This window comes from Hippopotamus amphibius, chromosome 6, assembly GCF_030028045.1.
Source record: "Hippopotamus amphibius kiboko isolate mHipAmp2 chromosome 6, mHipAmp2.hap2, whole genome shotgun sequence".
In the NCBI taxonomy this organism is placed as follows: Eukaryota; Metazoa; Chordata; class Mammalia; order Artiodactyla; family Hippopotamidae; genus Hippopotamus; species Hippopotamus amphibius.
In genome coordinates, this window is record NC_080191.1 from 170,194,413 (window position 1) to 170,213,681 (window position 19,269).

Consider the following 19,269-nt stretch of genomic DNA (forward strand, 5'->3'; position numbering starts at 1 on the left):
CGCGGCCCGGGCGCAGCATCTCCGGGGGAAGTGCCGCGCGGGGGGCGGGGGCGCGGGGGGGGGGCGGCCCCGGGCACCTGCCCACCGGGGGGGGGGCGACCTCGGGGACCTGCCTACTGGGATGGGGGGGCGGCCCCGGGCACCTGCCCACCGGGGGGGGGGGCGACCTCGGGGACCTGCCTACTGGGATGGGGGGGCGGCCCCGGCACCTGCCCACCGGGATGGGGGGGCGGCCCCGTCACCTGCCCACCCGCCGGGCGCCCGCGCCACGGCCCGGCGCGCTCCTGCCCTCCCGCCTGCCGGGCTTTGAGGGGCTGCGGAGCTGGGCGCCCTCGCCGCGAGCTCTGCCGACCCAGAAACTGCTCTTGGAGGTCGTGTCCCAGGGTCGAGCGAGGGCGGACGCTGAGCACGGGTAGAGTCCACGCTCCCCAGTTGGAGAGCGCGTCTTTCCTCCAGCGCAGAAACGGGAATTGCCTTGTGGGTGCCACGGGCTGCGGGACCACAGGCAGCATGGGTGAACGTTTTGTACCTGACGTGTGCAACATTCCCTGCTGGCTGTTGCCAAGACGTCAAGAGAATCACTGAATTCATAGCGGCCGCCATCGCAGGGGTGTGTCAGGCACCAGGCCGCGCGCTTTCTGTGCATAGCTCGTGTCCTCCAAAGGCTTACCGTCCAGGGGAGAAGCCAAAGCCTACGCGGGGCCTGCGGCATGAGGGGAGAGCAGTGCGGACAAGCGCCCTCGGGGAGTCGGAGCCAGGATCTCCATCCGGTCTGGAGCGCCGAAGCCTCCTCCAGGGCTGGGATGCGGGATTCCGTATTGCATCCTCCTCCTCCTAAGAGAACAGGAGCAAGTCCTGCCTGCCCCAGACACCCAGGAAACGGTCTCTGCTCCCTAAAATAGTCATTCGTAATGGTGATAATAACTCTCATGAAAAACACTAAATCAAAGTCAGATTGTCGCAAGCCAAAGTTGTCTTTTAGGCCTTTTCTTCTCGTGGTACACACACTTTCTGCTCCCATGTCTTTTCTGTCGACCCGTCTGTTGATTGTTCCCAGACTGTAATTTCTAGCTGCAGCATTCTCTTTAACTGTCTGCTGGTCAGCGTCCCAGAGTGGCTGAAACACCGTGTCTACACTGAACTCATCCTTTGGCCTGGCCAGTTTCTCCCCCTGTTCGGCTACCACTCTTCACCGCATGCCTCCCGCCCCTGCAGACCCCACCCCTGCTGTTCCATTGGTTACCCATCTCTGGTGATTCTAATTCAGAAATGTTTCTTGAATCCAAACCTCCTCGTCATCCTTGCTGCCACTTTCCTCGGTCTTAGACCTCATCAACTCAAGTCTGGGTCACGTCTGGAGCCTGCTTATAAACTGGGTTCCCTGCCTCCAAAGTAGATTCTACCCAGAAGCCACGAGCATCCTTCTGAATATAGATTGGATCATCTCACTCCCTGCTCACAGCCCTTTCATGGCTTGCCGTTGCCTCTTACCCGGATCAGCGGATTAAAACCAGGTTCAGCAGGTTCAGGGCTTCTAAGGACTGTCTGGTGCGACTCCGGGCACTCCACCCCCTCCTTATCCCAAGCAACTCCGCTTTTAAATGTTTTACACATCGAGGGTCTCTGTAGAATTTTCTTTTCTTTTCTTTTCTTTCTTCCTTTCTTTTTCTTTCTTTTCTTTTTTATTTTTTTAGCTGCTCTGGGTCTCAGTTGCAGCACACAGGATCTTCACTGCAGCACGCGGGTTCCAGAGTGCATGGGCTCTGTAGTATGAGGCAGGCAGGCTCTCTAGTTGAGGCGTGTGGGCTCAGTAGTTGTGGCACATGGGCTTGTGAGATCTTAGTTCCCTGACCGGGGATGGAACCCGCTTCCCCTGCATTGCAGGACAGATTCTTTACCACTGGACCACCAGGGAAGTCCCTAGAATTTCTTTTGAGAGAAGCAGCTGCTGTCTTTTGAGAGAAGCAGCAGCTATCATCAGAAAACCAATGATCCTGACGGATGTGTGGAGACAAGCCAGTTTGTTCAGATAACACCACAGCTCTGCTTCTAATCTAGCAGCAAATTGGCTCATCAGGGAAGACCTATAAGACTTCCAGGTGAAACTAATGCTGATTTGCAGCTGGAAACAGAACATTTTTCATGCCAGCAAGGCTGTAACCCTGACTGCACAACTCAGGATTCTCCACCATGGATGGATGCGCCAGGCCGCTCCCAACCACGCTGCTTCCTCCGGAACACAGCCATGGTGCCTCCAGCCCTGCCCTGGCCAAACACATCCCTCCACGGGATGGTGAAGAGGGACCACGTACCTTTCCTCTGAGCCTGCTCCACGTGTTGTAGAGTTTGTACCCATTCTCTGCTCAGCCATAACAAAGACAAGTTCAGTGTCAGGCAGCACTCCGAGGAGATCTGAGGTGGAGGCAAGGAGCTGGGCAGTTCCCAGCTGGAGGAGAAAGTCCAGATGCCTCGTGCAGCCTGATCTTGTCTCCAGCTTCTCTTCACTGTCAGCTTCCATATTTCAACACATGGTCCACAGCGGGTTTCAGCAAATGCTCCCCACTCTGTACTCCCTCTGTCAGAGGGTTCCCGTCCTTGAAGTGACCTCCCAGCCACCCCCCTCCCCACCCCTCCCCATCTCAAAGGCACAGTTTGAGCACCTCTCCCCGGTGAAGCCTTCACCTCTTTCTCTGAATACTTGGTCCCAAGTGTCTACAATCACCATTGGCCTCATGATATCTCTTGCAGTGTGATCTAACTTTTAGGACTTCTGTCGTGTTTCCTCAACCACACGATGAACTTCTTGAGAGACGGGGTCATGGGTTATTCCAAAAAGTATACTGCCCAATGCACAGAAAGGGACCCAGCAAACATGGGCTCAAAAAAGGAAGGAGGGAAGAGAAGGAAAGAGGAAAGGACGGCAATAAACCTACGTTGCCAATGATTCTCTAGGTACTGCCTTTGTAGGTTTTTTTTTTCCCCGTTCTCTCTCAGACTAAGCTTTATGATAGTTTGTCACTGGTAGAACGTCTCAGTCTCCCAAAGAGATCAAAGGAACTCTGGCTTCTTCTCTCCCCTCCCACTGCTTTTTCAGATGATAACCAGATACTCTTCAAGACTGGAGGAGTGGGGAGGCCTGCAGCAGAGGCGGTGAAGGGCGGCACATTCGTGAGGGGCGAAGTGTGCCCGTATCCAGCGGGAGACGTGGGGGCCGGCTTCCCTCCTGCCCGGAGGCGAGGACAACGCATCGCAGCAGCCGTGGAGCCGCAGGGGCTGCCTCTGGAGCTCGCGGCCCACCCGTCGCCCAAGATCGCGGTCACCGCACCCTCACGTGGGGTGTTTCCCGCTCTGCCTCGGGCTCTCTGCCCCGGCCCCTCACCTCGCTGGCTGGGCCTGCCCAAGCAGTCAACCAGTGCCTCCCCCGCCGCTCCCGGCCTCGGCACATGACAGGGAGGGGATTTCCTTCGGGGCCTTCACTGGGAATGATCCTCTTGCCCCATGTCAGCTGGCTGCTGGGGGAGAGTCTTCAGTAGTTTCATTTCCCTCATTTGGAATGTAGTTTTTAAGAACCAAAAATCAAAAACGGAAAGAGGAGAGGCCACCACCCACACGGGTGCCACTCAACTCCGCGTGATGCCAGTCCTGGAAAAGCGTAGGGGCCATTGCGAAGGCTGAGGGCACGTGAGGCTGGCGCGGCTGAAGGTCCTTCCTGGCATGTTCACTCCTCTTCTCTAACCATCGGGGCGAGGGGTGGGTCTCCCGTCCTGAGGTCAGTTCCTCTTACTCCTTGTTGCCCAATAGGTGGGAACTTGAGCAGTTCACAAAGCTCTCCCAGCATAATAAGCCCACTGCCTCCCTCAGCCACTAACTCCAGTGACTGGCGTCTGGGGGGGACACTGCCTCTTCGTTTTCTGGAAACACTGACCGTATCAACATATGGTAAAGGTTTCACATTGTACAAAGGTAACAAGACGCTTACAGAAGTGTAATGTCAGTGCCAGGGCAGGGCCGGCAGTAGGACATCGCGGGAGAGGGGCACACGCGGCCAACGCCGGTCCAGGCAGGGCCCAATGGAAGGCAGTCATGGGAAAGACAGGAACGAGGTGCTGGCAGAGGCATGGGAGGAAGAGAGCACAACTGCTGGAGACGTCAAGGAAAGTTTTCTGCAAGGGGTGGCCTCTGAACTGATCCTCACGAGACAGAACTGGGCGTGAAGTCAGACGAAGAAGAGAGAAGGAAGAGGATGAATTCGAGGATGAGATAAAGCCAGGTCAAGGAAGAGAGACTGTAGGAGTGACGACGGTGTCTCTTTGTGTCTTCACAGGACTTTGTTCACGGTTCTGTCCTGTGCTGTCACAGTTCTGCCCTTCCCCTGGGGAAGTGAGTCCTGGCTGGCGGGGGCTATAGTTTGTTCTCATTTGTGTGTATCCCCAGCAATACCTAGTCTAGCATCTAGTAGGTGCTCAGTGAAGGTTTCTTAAATGAACGAAGGTTGGAGCAGTTGGAGAGGTTGAGGACTTGGGAAAAGTTACTTGTTGGCCATCGAGAAATTGTTTTTCATGATGATGAATCTAAATCCCAATCCCCTCCACAGGCTGACAGCCCCGCATCACCTGGCCCCCCGCTGCCCCCTGAGATTTCATGCCCTGCCACTTTCCTCACCACTCACTCCACGCGAAGCGCAAAGTTGTCCCGGCAGCCCATTTAAATCGAGCAGCCTTCTGTTCCAGGGCTTTTGCTCTTTTCTCTTTCCTAGGTCCGGAGTGCTCTCCTGCTCCCCCAGATATCCAAGCAGCTCACTCCCTAACTTCCTTGAGGCCTCTGCTCAAATGTCACCTCCTCAAAGAGGCCTTCCCTGATCACACCACCTAAAATGGCACAACCCCCCATCACTTTTCCCTTACTTTACATTTTCTTCATAACATTTTTGTACTCATGTCACCGCCTGATATCTTATTATATATTTACTTGCTAATTGCCTCCCCAACCAGCCTACATGCTCCCAAGGAAAAGAAGTATGTTTATTAGCTGCTGCATCCCAGTGGCTGTGATGGAGTCTGACACACGCAGGGGCGCATGAATTCACGTGGGCTGTACGGACGAGTGAATGAATCATCTTAAAACAGCGGCTGCAGGAGAGCCGTGGGGCCAGGAGAGCCGTGGGGCCAGGAGAGCCGTGGGGCCGGGAGAGCCGTGGGGCCGGGAGAGGCGTGGGGCCGGGAGAGCCGTGGGGCCGGGAGAGGCGTGGGGCCGGGAGAGCCGTGGGGCCAGGAGCCAGGCTGCCATGTTACTGGGGGTGGGAAATAAGCCCGGGGAGGGACAAATGCTGTGTCAAGAATTTAGGTCATGAATAGAAAATAAACTTATTGCTGCCAAAGGGGAAAGGATGGGGGAGGGATAAATGAGGAGCTTGGGATGAGTGCACACACACCACTACCTGTAGAATAGATAAGCAGGAGGATCCACTGCACAGCACAGGGAACTGCGTGTATTTGATATGTTGTAATAATCAATGGTGGAAAAGAATCTGAAAAAGAATAGATATACATAATGTGGAAATTTTAAAATGATATAAATGAACTTATTTACAACAAAAAAATAGACTCACAGACATAGAAAACTTATGGTTACCAAAGGGGATTGCAGGGCTTGGGGGTGGGGAGAGAGAGAGAGATTAGAAGTCTGGGATTAACATATACAAACTACCATATATAAAAGAGGCAGACAGCAAGGACCTACTGCACAGCACAGGGAACTCCATTCAACATCTTGTAATGGTTTATAATGGAAAAGAATCTGAAAAAGAATATATGAGGGTGAGTCAAAAACCATCTGCACAGTGGCTGTAGGATTTATTTTCATTAACTTTTAGAAAAGACAAATACATCGTTTTTTTGACATAATCTCCTTGCTTTTCAATGCACTCTGTCCATCTGTCCACAAGCTCTCATATTCCCTCATTAGAAAGTGTTTTAGGCTGAGCTGAGAGCCACGAGTGCACCGCTGTCGTCACTTCATCAGAAGTGAATCTTCGTCCTCGTAGGGCTGCTTTCAGGGAACTAAACAGGTGAACGTCTGATGGAGCAAGATCAGGACTAGAGGGAGGATGCTTTAACACCTCAAAACACAGTTTTTGCAGAGTGTTGACAGTGTGGGCAGAAGTGTGTGGACGTTCACTGTCATGCAAGATCACAGCGCCCTTGGATACAGTCCTCTGCATTTAATCCGAAGTTTAGGCTTTGGGTCTTCAGTAAGCATCTCACTGTAACGAGCACTGTTGATTGTTGAACCTTTTTCCTGATAGTGTCCCAATACCGGCCCCTGAGAATCCTAGAAAACAAAATCATTTCACGTGTACGCTCAATGTTGTCATCAGCCATGGATGTGGATGGGTGTCTGGCTCCTTCTTGATGGCTCACACTTGTGCAACTTTCCTTGAACTTCTCTGTCAAGTCATACACACTTCTTCATGACAAGACCCTTTCTCCATACAGCACACAAAGCCTTCGATAAATAACGGCACCAGGCACACCCTCAAATCACAAAAAACGAGTCACGGCACACTGCCCTTCTTTCGTGCAAATCACAAGTGGGGCATCCATTTTTGCTTGCACCGCAGTTACAAATGAACGGATGTAACACGTTCACACCTGCACAGCAGTGACTGGGGAGACAGCAGCCTTGAATGGAAAGCGATGATAAGACAGTGCGGCAAACAGAAGTTTTAATATAACTGGAATGCAGATAATTTTTGACTCACCCCTGTGTGTGTGTGTGTGTGTGTGTGTGTGTGTGTGTTATACACACATATATATATACCTGAAACTAACACAACATTGAAAATCAACTATATTTCAATAAAAATAAATTAAATTTAAAAAGAATTAAGGTCATGAAAGGAAGGACCAGCATGTGAACACCTTTTGTAAAATGTGACATGCCTGTAAAGACATCTGTTTCCTTGGCAGAACAGGCCAGGGAGAGGTGGGTGAAGATGAGATCAAGGCTTTAAGTGGGGCCAGCCTTGGCAAAGCGGCAAGCCCTCTGCATGTGGCAGATATTGCAGCAAGGTGACAGGGAGGAGGAAAGACAGACCTGAAAGGACTGTTGATCATCCTTGTTCGCAAAGATCCACGTGTAACCTGGTGGGCCACGTGTGGGGGCCACGTGTGGGGGCGCCCTCCGCACTGTGGCATAACAGCAGCGAGCAGCCCGGGCCTGGCGGAGGAGAGACATATCCTGACACAAGGCCCACAGTCATAGCCACCTTCCCTCCAGGCACATACACTGTCCCTCAACAACTCCATTAAGTAGATACTAATGGTCGCAACTTACAGAAGAGAAAATTGGGCTTAGATTGATCCTGTACGTGGCCTTTGGCCCAAGGCCACACCATGGGAAATGGCAGAACTAGTTTTTTTTTTTAATTTTATTTATTTATTTATTGGCTGCATTGGGTCTTTGTTGCTGCTCATGGGGTTTCTCTAGTTGCGGCGAGCGGGGGCTACTCTTCATTGTGGTGTGCGGGTTCCTCATTGCGGTGGCTTCTCTTATTGTGGAGCATGGGGTCCAGGTGCTTGGGCTTCAGTAGTTGCAGCACACAGGCTCAATAGTTGTGGTGCACGGGCTTAGTTGCTCCGCGGCATGTAGGATCTTCCTGGAGCAGGGCTTGAACCTGTGTCCCCTGCATTGGCAGGCGGATTCTTAACCGTTGCACCACCTAGGAAGTCCCAGAACCAATTTGCTTTTAGTAACAGTTACTGTTTTGGGTTTTTTTTTTAAGTTTCTGATTATAAAAGTATTACCTAGATGCTTAAAGCCTAAAAAAATAGAAAACCAACCACAGAGACAACTCACTGTTAACCTTATGGTGTATTGCGGGTCCAGGTTTTTTTTAAACATGTGCTATATGCGTTTAAAAAACAATGTTGAGATCAGATTCCATGTGCTCTTTTGTGAGTTTACATACATAATCTGTAACGTTGGAATTGTTTTCCTATGTCCCTAAATTTTCGGACATGATTTTGATTTTTATTATTCTACCACTTAGATGTGTACTGCCAATTATCCAGTTCTGTTCTGTGTAGCATTACAGTACAGGTCCAAAATTCCTTACCATAAAATGTAGGGACCAGAAGTGTTTCAAATAATCACAGTTCTTCATGGTTACATGTATATATATCATACAATACATCATTCCTCCAATGGGATCTGGAACTATACCCCCAAATCAACACACTAATATTTTGACAACAAATGTTAAGTATTCACAGTAAGTGGACAAAAATAAGGTGAACAAAATAGGCTTTTGTCAGTTCAGGCCGGGTTTTGCAACCAAATGAGTTTGTATCAAATTCACCAAAAAAGCCTTTAGTTCTCAGAGCTTTCTGGATTTCAGAATTGTGGACCTGTATCAGGATCTGAAGCTGGCTGGTCCCATAGCCTGGCCGTTTCCCAACAGCGGTGGCATTCTAGAATGGCAGCAGAATGGAAAGCCTAACCAGGAGGCAAGGTGTGGCTTGCTCAGGGAGGCAAAAGAGGCAGAAAGCTGGTGGTGGGATTCCTGGGACAGGAAGGGCTGCAGGCCTGGAGGTCAGCTGCAGAAGCCAGGTCCTCAGGACTGAGGGAGTGCCTTGGGGAGGAGGAGGTGTCAGTGACTGAGACCAGAGAGGCCTTGGCAGGGGCAAGGTGCAAACTGTCACAAAGCACAGGTCAAAAGCCCCTCAATTCATGTCACATCCACCGACACCCAGGAGTTCTACATTTCAAGGATAAGACCACCAAAGGGGCCCCCGGGGCCCCCTGAGACCCTGGGTGGGAGGAGAGAGGAGTAGAAGGCACAGAAGCCGTGACTGTGGGAGAAGGAGCGCGACCTTGTTGATTTCATAGAGGCCGAAGGCAATGGGCCCCGTTCTCCTTCCTGTTCCTGTGTCGAGTGTGGTTTGCTGTCAAGTGGTAGCAGGTTCAGCCGCAGTCAAGGGAGGCAGCGGGGAGAGGCCCCCACGCCCAGAGAGCAAGAGGCCTGAATCTGGAAGCTTATTTGCTAGAGGCGCGTCCAGCTGGGGAGCAGAATGAATGGTGGGGACTGGGGTTCTGGCTGGTGCAAGGCATGCTGGGAACTGTGGGGTTTACTTGGCCGTTGGGCAGTTTAGCCACAAGCTAGGGCAGGGCGGGGTCGACAGAGTGCAGGGAGGCTGGTGAGACGGAAGCAGGGAGGAGCGATCGTTTTTTTTTCCTCACACCATCAAACCAGAGGAAGATTGACCTATCAGACCAATTACTATCAGCCTGGCAGTGAGTTCAAGGGCTGAACTGTGACCCTTCACCACTCGGAAGGAGACTCTTCTTCTTCATTGCTTCTCGCTGGAATTACCAACAGCAGTCGCACCGGTGATGCAAGTCGCCTCGCACAGGAGCCTGCTCTCCTCTGCCAGGTAATCGTCACTACCTTGCTGGGGATTTCACTAAACACTCACCTCCTCAAAACCTGCCCCAGTCCGTCTTCCTCTATTCAATGTACTCTCTCTACTTACGTAAAACGCCACTGATTCTCCCAGAAATCAGATTCCTGGTAACGAAATCACCCAAAACACAGCAGAAAGCTGTCCCAAAGCCCAGGCACTGCCTTCATGGGATAAGCTGAGTCACAGCGGTCTTCCACCTGGAGTCATCAATCACAAACGTTTAGAGCTGTGAGAACAAGGGCTGATAGCAGAGAGAGCAAGAAAAAGAGATATACATAAATATATAAGAGTGTCCTTATAAGGGCTTTTTATTCTCTCTGACAGCATCACCTCGCCTTTTAACATAGAGCAGACAGCCCTGCATGGGTGTGTCGCCCATGAGAGCTCCTCTGTGTCGCAGTGAACCTCAGCCATGGGGGACACAGGAAGGTGCTACGTCATCAAGGACAGACGTCTATAAAGAATTCTTACAGCCCAATAATAAAAAGACAATCATCCAATTTAAAAATGGGCAAAGGATATGAACACACATTTCTCCTGAAGATACACAAATGCCCGATAAGCACATGAGAAGATGCCCAACACCATCTGTCATCAGGGAAATGGAACTCGTAACCACGACCAGAACCCACCGCATACCCACAAAGATGGCTAAAAAAAGGAAGACGGCTAACAAGTACTGGTGAAGGTGGAGAGACACTGGGACCCTCACACACCACTGATAGGAATGTAAACCGGTGCAGAAACTTTGGAAAACAGTTTGGCAGTTCCTCATGGAGATACCACACAAATCGGCTATTTCATTCCTAGGGACCTCCCCGCCGCGCCCCCCAGTGCAAACATATGTCCACAAAAAAATCTCTACACAAACGTTCACAGCAGCATTATTCATGATAACCCGTACATGGGGACAACCCAGATATCCACTGAGGGATGGATGAATACACAAGGTGTGGTACATCCACACCATGGAGCGTGACTCAGCCATAAGAAAAAATGAAGTACCGGTTCATGCCACAACATGAATGAATCTTGAAAACATTATACTAAGTGAAAGAGGTCTATCACAAAAGACCACATATTATATGGTTCTATTTATATGAAATGGCCAGAATAGGCAAATCTACAGAAATAGAAAGATTAGTGGTACCTAGGTCTGGGGATTCGGGGACAGTTGGGGAGAGACTGCTAAAGGGTATGGAGTTTCCTTTTGAAATGATAATGTTCTAAAATTGGTTGTGGTGACAGTTGCACAACTCTGTTAATATGCTTTTAAAAAGACATTGAATCATACCCTTAATATGTGCTTTGTATATGAGTTACATCTCAACAAAGCTTTTATACAAAAACAAATAAAATTAGGAAAAAAAACCCCAGAATCTGTAGACTCAGTTTCTTGTATAAGAATCTTGTATGATTTAAGAATTTTTTAGGGAATTCCCTAGCAGTCCCGTGGTTAGACTCTGCGCTTTCACTGCCGTGGCCCAGATTCAATCTCTGGTCGGGGAACTAACGGTCCCACAAGCTGTGCAGTATGGCCAAAAAAAAAAAATTTTTTTTAAATCAGAATTTAAAAAATGAATGCTTAAATTGATAATTTTCAGTTATCTGGAAAATACATTTACGTAACACATCTTGTTTCCTAACTACTGAACTCTAAAGCAGATGGGATATAAGAGAACTATCAACACCTCAGGGTTTGAGATTATACTAAGTGCCAGAGTGATTTAAAATTTTGACCACACTCTTTTGAATTTGTGCAGAGTTCCTTTTTGTAGTTTTGAGTGTTTCCTACTCACATATCTAGGTAGATATAGATATATCTATATGTAATCTATATCTATAGCTAGCTATGTATATTTGGATTTTCAAGGCAAAAAGATTTCCATGTTATTCAACTCTCCCTTTAACACCTGTCCAAACATTTTCAACTCTTTTGAAGATTTTGAAGTTATAGATTTCTTTTTTTAAATACAATTATCTGGGAATCCCCTGGTGGTCCAGTGGTCAGGACTCTTCACTTCAATGCAGGGCCCAGGTTTTTTTTTGTTTGTTTTTTTTTTTAAATGAATGGGGGGAGGCAGGTTTTTTATTTATTTATTTATTTATTTAATTTATTTATTGGCAGTGCTGGGTCTTCATTGCTGCACACAGGCTTTCTCTAGTTGCTGAGAGCGGGGGCTACTCTTCATTGTGGTGCACAGGCTCCTCAATGTAGTGGCTCCTCTTGTTGTGGAGCACGGGCCCTAGGCGCGTGGGCTTCAATAGTTGCGGCACATGGGCTCAGCAGTTGTGGCTCACGGGCTCTAGAGCACAGGCTCAATAGTTGTGGCACACGGGCTTCGTTGCTCCGTGGCATGTGGAATCTTCCCAGGGCAGGGCTCGAACCCGTGTCCCCTGCATTGGTAGGCGGATTCTTTACCACTGCGCCACCTAGGAGGTCCCAAGGGCCCAGGTTTAATCCCTGGTTGGGGAACTAAGACCCTGCAAGCCACACGGTCAGAAAAAAAAAAGGATGATGAATATGTATTAATTATATTATTGTTGTATGTTGAACCGTTATTATGTTGTAAGTAGAATATAAAGATAAGTAGATAACAAATATATAAATATGTATACCTTTATATAACAAATATATAACTTAACTGTATATTATTACATTTCAGAAAACTCTGGGCAGCTGGTATCCCTTGTTAACGAGAAAGGGGCCCTCAGCCTTCTACGAGCAGTCATGACTCCCTTCTTCTGTTTGCGGAAAAGAGAATCATGTACCCAGGACTGGGTTCTGTAATAGTCAGCATTTGCTAGGCTGTTTTCGCGGGCTGCTTCGCATCCAAGCCCCCTTCCTGTTCAGGAGAGGCTGTTCTCGCATGGTCTTGGTAGGAAACAGAGCCCTGCGCCTTGGAAATGAGAACATGATTTCACAATCCAGGCTCAACCACCTGAATCTGTGCTGGGAACCGCGGGCCTGGAGCAAGGGGTGCCGGGACGCGGGCTGCTGCAGAGGCAACCGTGCCAGGGGCAGGGTTCCGCCGCCACGGTGGGGCAGCCCCCCAGCCAGGCTGTCCCTATGGCATGACCACGGCCGTGGGTACAGCTGCCCACTCCCTGGGGGCTGCCCGTTTGCGCGCCTGGATCTCCAGCCTTCACGTTCACACCCACTACAATCCTTCCACGAACTCCTCTCCTGCTCAGTGAGACAGCATCCGTTTCTGCTGCTTGCAGTCAAGAACCCTGACTCATTCTCCAAACGGGAAAAAGAAAATACAAGAAAACTCTGGACGTTGAAAAAGATGATGGGCAAAGGAGGAGAAGCTGGGGGATAAGGGAGGTACTGGGATTTGAAAAGGTAAAATGAGCTTTCTCCTGGAACTGGCATAAAGCAGTGACAGCAACAAGTCTTGTTAGAGTTAAGACATGACCTGCAGCTGTGAGCCAAGCTGCTCGACTCCCAGGGAAACCAGGATTGCAATTCAATTGCCACAGGTCAAAAATTACAGGCCACCACCCTTGAAGGATTTCACTCAAGTAATGGAGTGATAGAATTATTTTCAGAGACAGTCGTGTCTGATATTCTGAGATGGTGTTTTTTGGTGGATGTACTTTAGGATAAGTTAGATCTGGAAACAAAAGAACAGGAGTTAAATGTTAGCCCCAAACTTGATAATAACATAGGAAGAACTGAGATATTTGAAACATGTCAAAAATATTAGTGAAAAAATAACAAGCAGTAAATTTTTACAGGTGAAATAATGTCAAAACAAACTTAAAAATAAGAACTGAGAGAACTGGCTTATGGTTATGTGTGATAGACATGCTTATAGTTCGGGCTGTACCTAAGCTATCCTGAAATTACAATTCTGTATAAGTTTAATAATAAATATTACGATTGGAATTATTAACAAGAAAATAATACTCCCTAAGTATACAGTGCTTTATAGATTAAATTTAGTAACACTGAAATTAAGGTCGTTTCAATGAAATGATGCTCTTTCCATCGCACAGACTGGCTGAATGGGATTGACGGAGAGTCAGTGAAAGCAGCAGACCCGGGCGGCTTTGCTCCGTGGTAGGCACAACGCGGACGATTCGCGGCAGAAACGAGCTGCCCAGTGGCCGGGCGGCCTCTCTGTGCCTCGGTTTCCTCGTTTGTTGATTATGATAGCAGCTACTTCATAGAATTGTTCTGAAAAGACTACATAAGTTAATACGGTCAGCGCTTAGAACAGGGTCTACTCAGACCCCACTACTCAGTATATTAAGAACTCAGCAAGTGTGAGTTGTTTTTATTGCGATTACTGGCTTTTCTATTACTTGGGGTAAAGTCAGATGTATCCTCAGAGGCTATGGAAAGGAAAACAGGCTTGGGCAGCAATTTAACTTTAACAAGATGACTTTAAAAACTCAGAAGGCAAGGCATTCCCACAACTGACCTAAATTTAGAAAAAAATAAAAATAACAAGAGCAGAACTGTTTAAAGGAGGATCCACAGGAAATAACCATTCTGCTTGGAAACCCATCACCAACCTCAAGTGGCCCCCAGAGGTGTGGCACCCTTATCCTTCTGCCAGCCGAACCTGTGATGAGTGCAAAAGGGTCCACAGGCAGGGGGAACAAAGGTGTTTAAGAAGACCCTCTCTGTGTAACTTGTGAGAGGAGAGGATGAAGACATCCTGGGAGATAACCAGGAAACCCTGTTAGGTAACCCTAGGAAGGGCTTTACTAAGGAAAACTCAGCAACCAAGAGAGTGTTGGGTTGCAGGTCACAAGGATCGAAAGCTGAGGGTAGAAGGAGAGGAGAGATCCGGAAAGGATGTTGCGGTGGGAATTACCACAGCTCCCACAACCAGATGCAGGAAATGGACCACAGCCTTCCCACGTCACAAAAGCGGCGTGGAGGCGGGGAGATGCTGACGGGGGCTCTTCCTCAGGCCGGCTGGAGGTCTACACAGCTCAAACCAGACCGGGCGATAAGCTCTTTTAACCTGACCCAGAACAGGGGCTCTGGAGTCGGACTCCGGCACCGGTGTCCAAGCTCTACCACCTGCCTGGTGGATGAACTTGAACAAGATACTTAGCTTCTCTGGGCCTCAATTCCTCACAGGACAGGCGCCTTTCACACAGCAGGAGCTCAGTAGACCTCAGCTAGTGGTACTGCTTGCTGACAATTTCATCTTCCAAAGGGTAGAGGAAGTGATAAGGGGAACTGCCACTCTCAACCTAAATTTGGCCCAAAGGAGGAATTGGCTGGCAGAGTGGAAGTGACAGGAACCTTGGGAGAGAGCAACTGTGTCTTCTTGAAGTTTGTGATAGTGACAGAAATGGTAGGACACCGTTAGATGTGTTCCCCAGATTTTAACAATGAAAAGACGATACCGTGGCTTGAAACTTTAGAAGGAGGCTCAAGAATTTGGTATCTTCTTCAGAACATCTCCTTTACCTGTGAAATCTCAAGTCAGTGAAAAAGGGGAAGGGACTTAAAGAGATCATACAGTTACATATATGTTTATTTGATTGTAAGAGAAAGTGGGCCTAAGGCAGACAGGGCGGGGCAGAGCCACTGCCGAGCACAGGAAGGGGGAACAGATGCCTAACATGCTTTTGAGAAAGTGAAAGCCTCACATGAACTGAGCCTGTAAAGGGCTTCATAAAGTCACATTCAAAGCAAAAAAGGGATACACTATTTGTGGTCAGTGTTGTCATGTTGGTGGGTGACAAAGAGAAAGCAGAACTCGGTTTGTATTTTGCTTCTGTTTTCTCTGTTACAGGGAATGTTCTTAGAACAGCAACGTCCAGAGGAAAAGTTAACCCAAGGTGGGAGGGACAATTGCAAAAGAGAACCCCAGTGTTTCTATCTGAATTCCAACAACCTGACCAGACAAATTATTTTGCCGAGTGAGGGGAGACTTGCAGGTGAATTATCCTTGAGGCATCGTCTAAATGACAGACCTCTGGAGACAGACACGCATTACGATTTTTAAAACAGTGAGAAAATTCACTTCTACACGTCACAAGCCATTATATTTATTGCCAGTCCTAGAACCAAAGTGGATTATTGAGATGGCTAATGGCATCTCAAAGAGGCGATTGTCACTGGCGGGGGGGGAGGGGCAGAGAATATTTCCATCCCTGCCGTTTTGTCCTCAAGGAGGTTTTCAATGCCAACGTTTCAAATGAACGAGACCAACATTGACTAGTTTTCATCAGGAATGTGTTTTCTGGAACAAACACCATGGAATCAATTTAATTCCCTGATACTCTTTCTATGACACTCATGTGAAAGATTTCCATTGTTATCTTTATTCAACTGAAATATTTTTCACTAGGATCAAAATTTTTTCATTTAGATTTTTAAATTTAGTTTTGTCTCATTTCTTGGTTTCCTTATCTGTATCAGATCTGCATCAAATTTGACTAAAGTTTCTGCCACAATGAGTGGCACTGTGACCATGCCATCATCTCCCATCCGTTTTCTTCTTCCTAGTGAGTGCCCCATCTTTTGCCTGGGAACCACACATTCACCAGGCTATCCAGGGGATCTGAGGAACGCTAACTCCACCCCTGGCTTAAAAAAGAAAACCACGGCTCAAGCCAGTGCTCATCAGCAAAATCCCAACTCCAGTGGATTGTTATTGCAGTGTGTAGGATATGACTTGATTCAGCTAGTGAGGTCGGAAAGTGATTTTTGGTGGGGTGTTCTGGGAAAGCAGTTCTCTTCTCTTCCAGTGACTCGTGTGATATGAAGGTGTGACGCTGGGAAGCACTGCAGCCATTTTATCGCCATGAGGGAAGCCTAGCTGAGGGCTAAGCCACCACACAGAGGAGGACAGGACCTGCAGCCTCCAGGGAAACTGAACTGAACCGCTGATCACACTACATCTGAAAGAGCTACTTAGGGACTTCACAGGTATACAAGCCGTTAAGTCCTCTCCCGCTCCCCGTTTTAGCCAGTTTAGTTGAACTTTCTGTTCCTTGTAACTGAAAATGCCTCGCTGATACACCCACTGTGGATTTTCTTGTATTGCTATTGTTTCTATCAAGTCCAGATTTTCTGACTCAAACTCTACAAGCCTTAATTTTGTCTAGAAGATTTTTATTTTTTAATGTTTACCTAAAAACAAACTTTTCAATGTTTTGGTATAAGCAGTTGTTTTCAGTTTTATTTCCTGTTGATTACGTCTACCAGTGATATTATGAATTCGATAAACGACTAAAGACAGTGTATATTTATTTCTTGGCTGATCCATGAGGACACGGCAAGCAATGAGTTAGTAAGAAGGAGAGAGAGAGAGAGATTGCTGCAGGACCTGCACGTATGCTTTGTTCACAGGGGATTTAGATGACATTTGAGGCTGGGGACAGAAGACTAGGTACCATGCAGAGCTTCCGCACCCCCTAAGCCTGAGACCATGATTTTATGAAGGTTACACTACACAGTGAAACACCTAGAGGACTCACGAATGGGTGGGGAGCACCGCCGGCCGTTCTGGCTCAGGGCTTCTGCTATGCAGGATCTTTGTGTGATTAGAAGAGACGCACAGTCCACAGGGAAGAGAGGCGCGATTTCAGCCTCCACTCCTCCCCTCTCTTCAGTGCCCTTTTGCAGGGATCCAGCATGACTATTGGGGGGGTCCTCAGCTTGTCAGAGGCGTTGGTCCCTGGGCTGTACGATGAGGGATCCAACGTCTCAGGGTCGACCGTCTGCTCCACGGAGGGTTACATGCTGAGGACAAAGCGATGACCGGCTGAGTCCGCTGGCTCAGGGCTGTGCCGTGTCCAAAGAGCTGGGCAAGGATGAAGAGACCTAAGTATTGGTCTGAAGCTCCCAAAAGTGTGTCCAGTGCTGCAGGATGAGGTCAACCAAGGAGAGAGTCTATGTTAGCAGCAACCAAGGAAGGGATGTGTCCGCGGCAGCTCTGCCTGAACGATGACTCCTATCATCCCAGGCCCCTTATCTGCATGTTTCCTTCCAGTCCCTGCCCCAACTCAGTCCTCGGCGCCCTCTGCATCTCGATGAAAATGGGGAGGTTCTCTGCTTCTCCAAGAGCTGGGAAGCGCCCCGGTAACCAGGATCCTTGCAAGAGCGGTGAAGCAGGGCAATGCCGTTCTCTGCAACACCGTGGGAACCCCAGGTGGCGGGTGGGTCCACAAGGCATTGTTCATCTTCTTTATGCTACACACCCTCTGATAGTCTGGAAAAGCCTGTGGAATCGTGTGTCTGTGTGTCTTTCTCTGTGTGTATTTTTTTTTAAAAATTGAGATATCATTAACTTACAAGGTTGTGTTAGTTTCTAGTGCACAGCAAAGGGATTCAGTTATATATATGTATATAATATACACATTCCTTTTTATATTCTTTTCCATTATGGTGTATCACAGGATACTGAATATAGTTCCCTCTGCTAGACAGCAGGACCTGGTTGCTTATCCACGCTATACATAATGGGTTGAATCTGCTAACCCCAACCTCCCACTCCATCCCTTCCCCACCTCCTCTCCCCCTTGGCAACCACAGGTCTGTTCTCTAAGTCTGTGAGTCTGTTTCTGTTTCATAGGTAGGTTCATTTGTGCCATTTTAGCTCAGAATCATGTTTTTAAAGGTAGAAAATAAAATACAGAGGGTTATAAAGGAAAGAAATATACTGAAATAGAATCTTATTTATCGATGCCTTGGGTCCGTGGACCCTAGTTTGGAATAAAAAAAAAAAAAAGAGGTGATAATACTATTGAAGGTATTCGTTTTCAGAAGTGTTAACTGACGTGGAAAATGGAAAGCTAATTTGTTTTACTTATGTTTAAATTTGATGTTATTATTAAACATAAGAATTTCCTGGTCAGCTCTGTTTCAGCCAGCCCACTTCCATCTCTCATATACCAATAGTAACCTCAAAATTTAAGTTTCCCCTAGTGACTTAAGATTCCTTAATTCCTATATTTAAGTCATTTTTGGAATTGATCTTTACAGGTAATGAATTTCACAAGTGTATGATCCTCTGCACGAAGTGATACTTCATTTTATTTATTGAATATACCTCCAGGTCAGGATGTGCTCCCAGCACTAATATCCTATTCTGTAATCTAATGTGTAAGTCATTCATTTAAAGGTTTTATGCCCAAGCGTCAGGTTTTCTTTTGTCTCCACATGACTCTTCCAGCTCTCTCTCCTAGCCCCTTGATCACGTTGGTTCCCCTCCTTTACACCTCTCCTACTTTGTGTGTATTTCTCTTGAGGCTTAGCAATCACAAACAAATGTAATTTTCCAAGTGTGAACATGTTATGAGTATCAGACGGGATCCCAGGAGCAAAGACTTGGCACGTGTAAATTAGGCCATTTGAGGAGGGTTTAACAGAAGGACTAGTACAAAGTTGTGGTCATGGTAGTACAGGCACCCAGGACTTGCCACAAGGGCTGTTAAGTCCCTAGGACTGAGGGGAGGCCACAACGGTCAGCATCCAGAAGGTCCAAAAGTGACAGGGAGAGGGCCTTCGACCTAGGGAAGCAGCCACCCCGAAGAAACCCTGATAAGGAGGGAACCAGGGAAATACATACCCCAGCTGCTGTCTCCTCTCTGCCTCTAATCTCTTGTCAGGGCTCCCAGTTAGGGATCCCACCTAGAAGACAAAGGACACAAAAATGGTCGATGTAGTCAATACAGGTCCACTGCCCTGAGCTGAGAGCAGGATGGATAAAGGGTGGAGAGTGGATCCAGAAGGTCAAGTGGAATAAACCTGGCACACTGCAGTTCTACACAAGGGCAGAATGAATCATTTTAATGGGTTTTTTCTTCCTATTATACTTTTCCA

The 19,269-nt window shown here is 48.1% G+C and overlaps 1 long non-coding RNA gene across 6 annotated transcripts in view; it reads right to left on the reverse strand.

Moving 5' to 3' along the window:
• Positions 1-13,049: 13,049 nt before the first annotated feature.
• LOC130856077 (uncharacterized) overlaps positions 13,050-19,269 on the reverse strand; it is a 28,778-nt gene continuing 22,558 nt past the window's right edge. For 4 of the 6 annotated variants that reach the window (XR_009054430.1, XR_009054425.1, XR_009054429.1 and 1 more), the window contains exons 5-6: positions 19,016-19,077; positions 16,373-17,307 (exon numbers count right to left, since the gene is read on the reverse strand). This is a non-coding gene — a long non-coding RNA (uncharacterized LOC130856077). Of the gene's footprint in view, positions 13,085-16,372; positions 17,697-19,015; positions 19,078-19,269 lie in introns of those variants that run through there. The other 2 variants (XR_009054427.1, XR_009054426.1) reach the window with 2 other exon arrangements.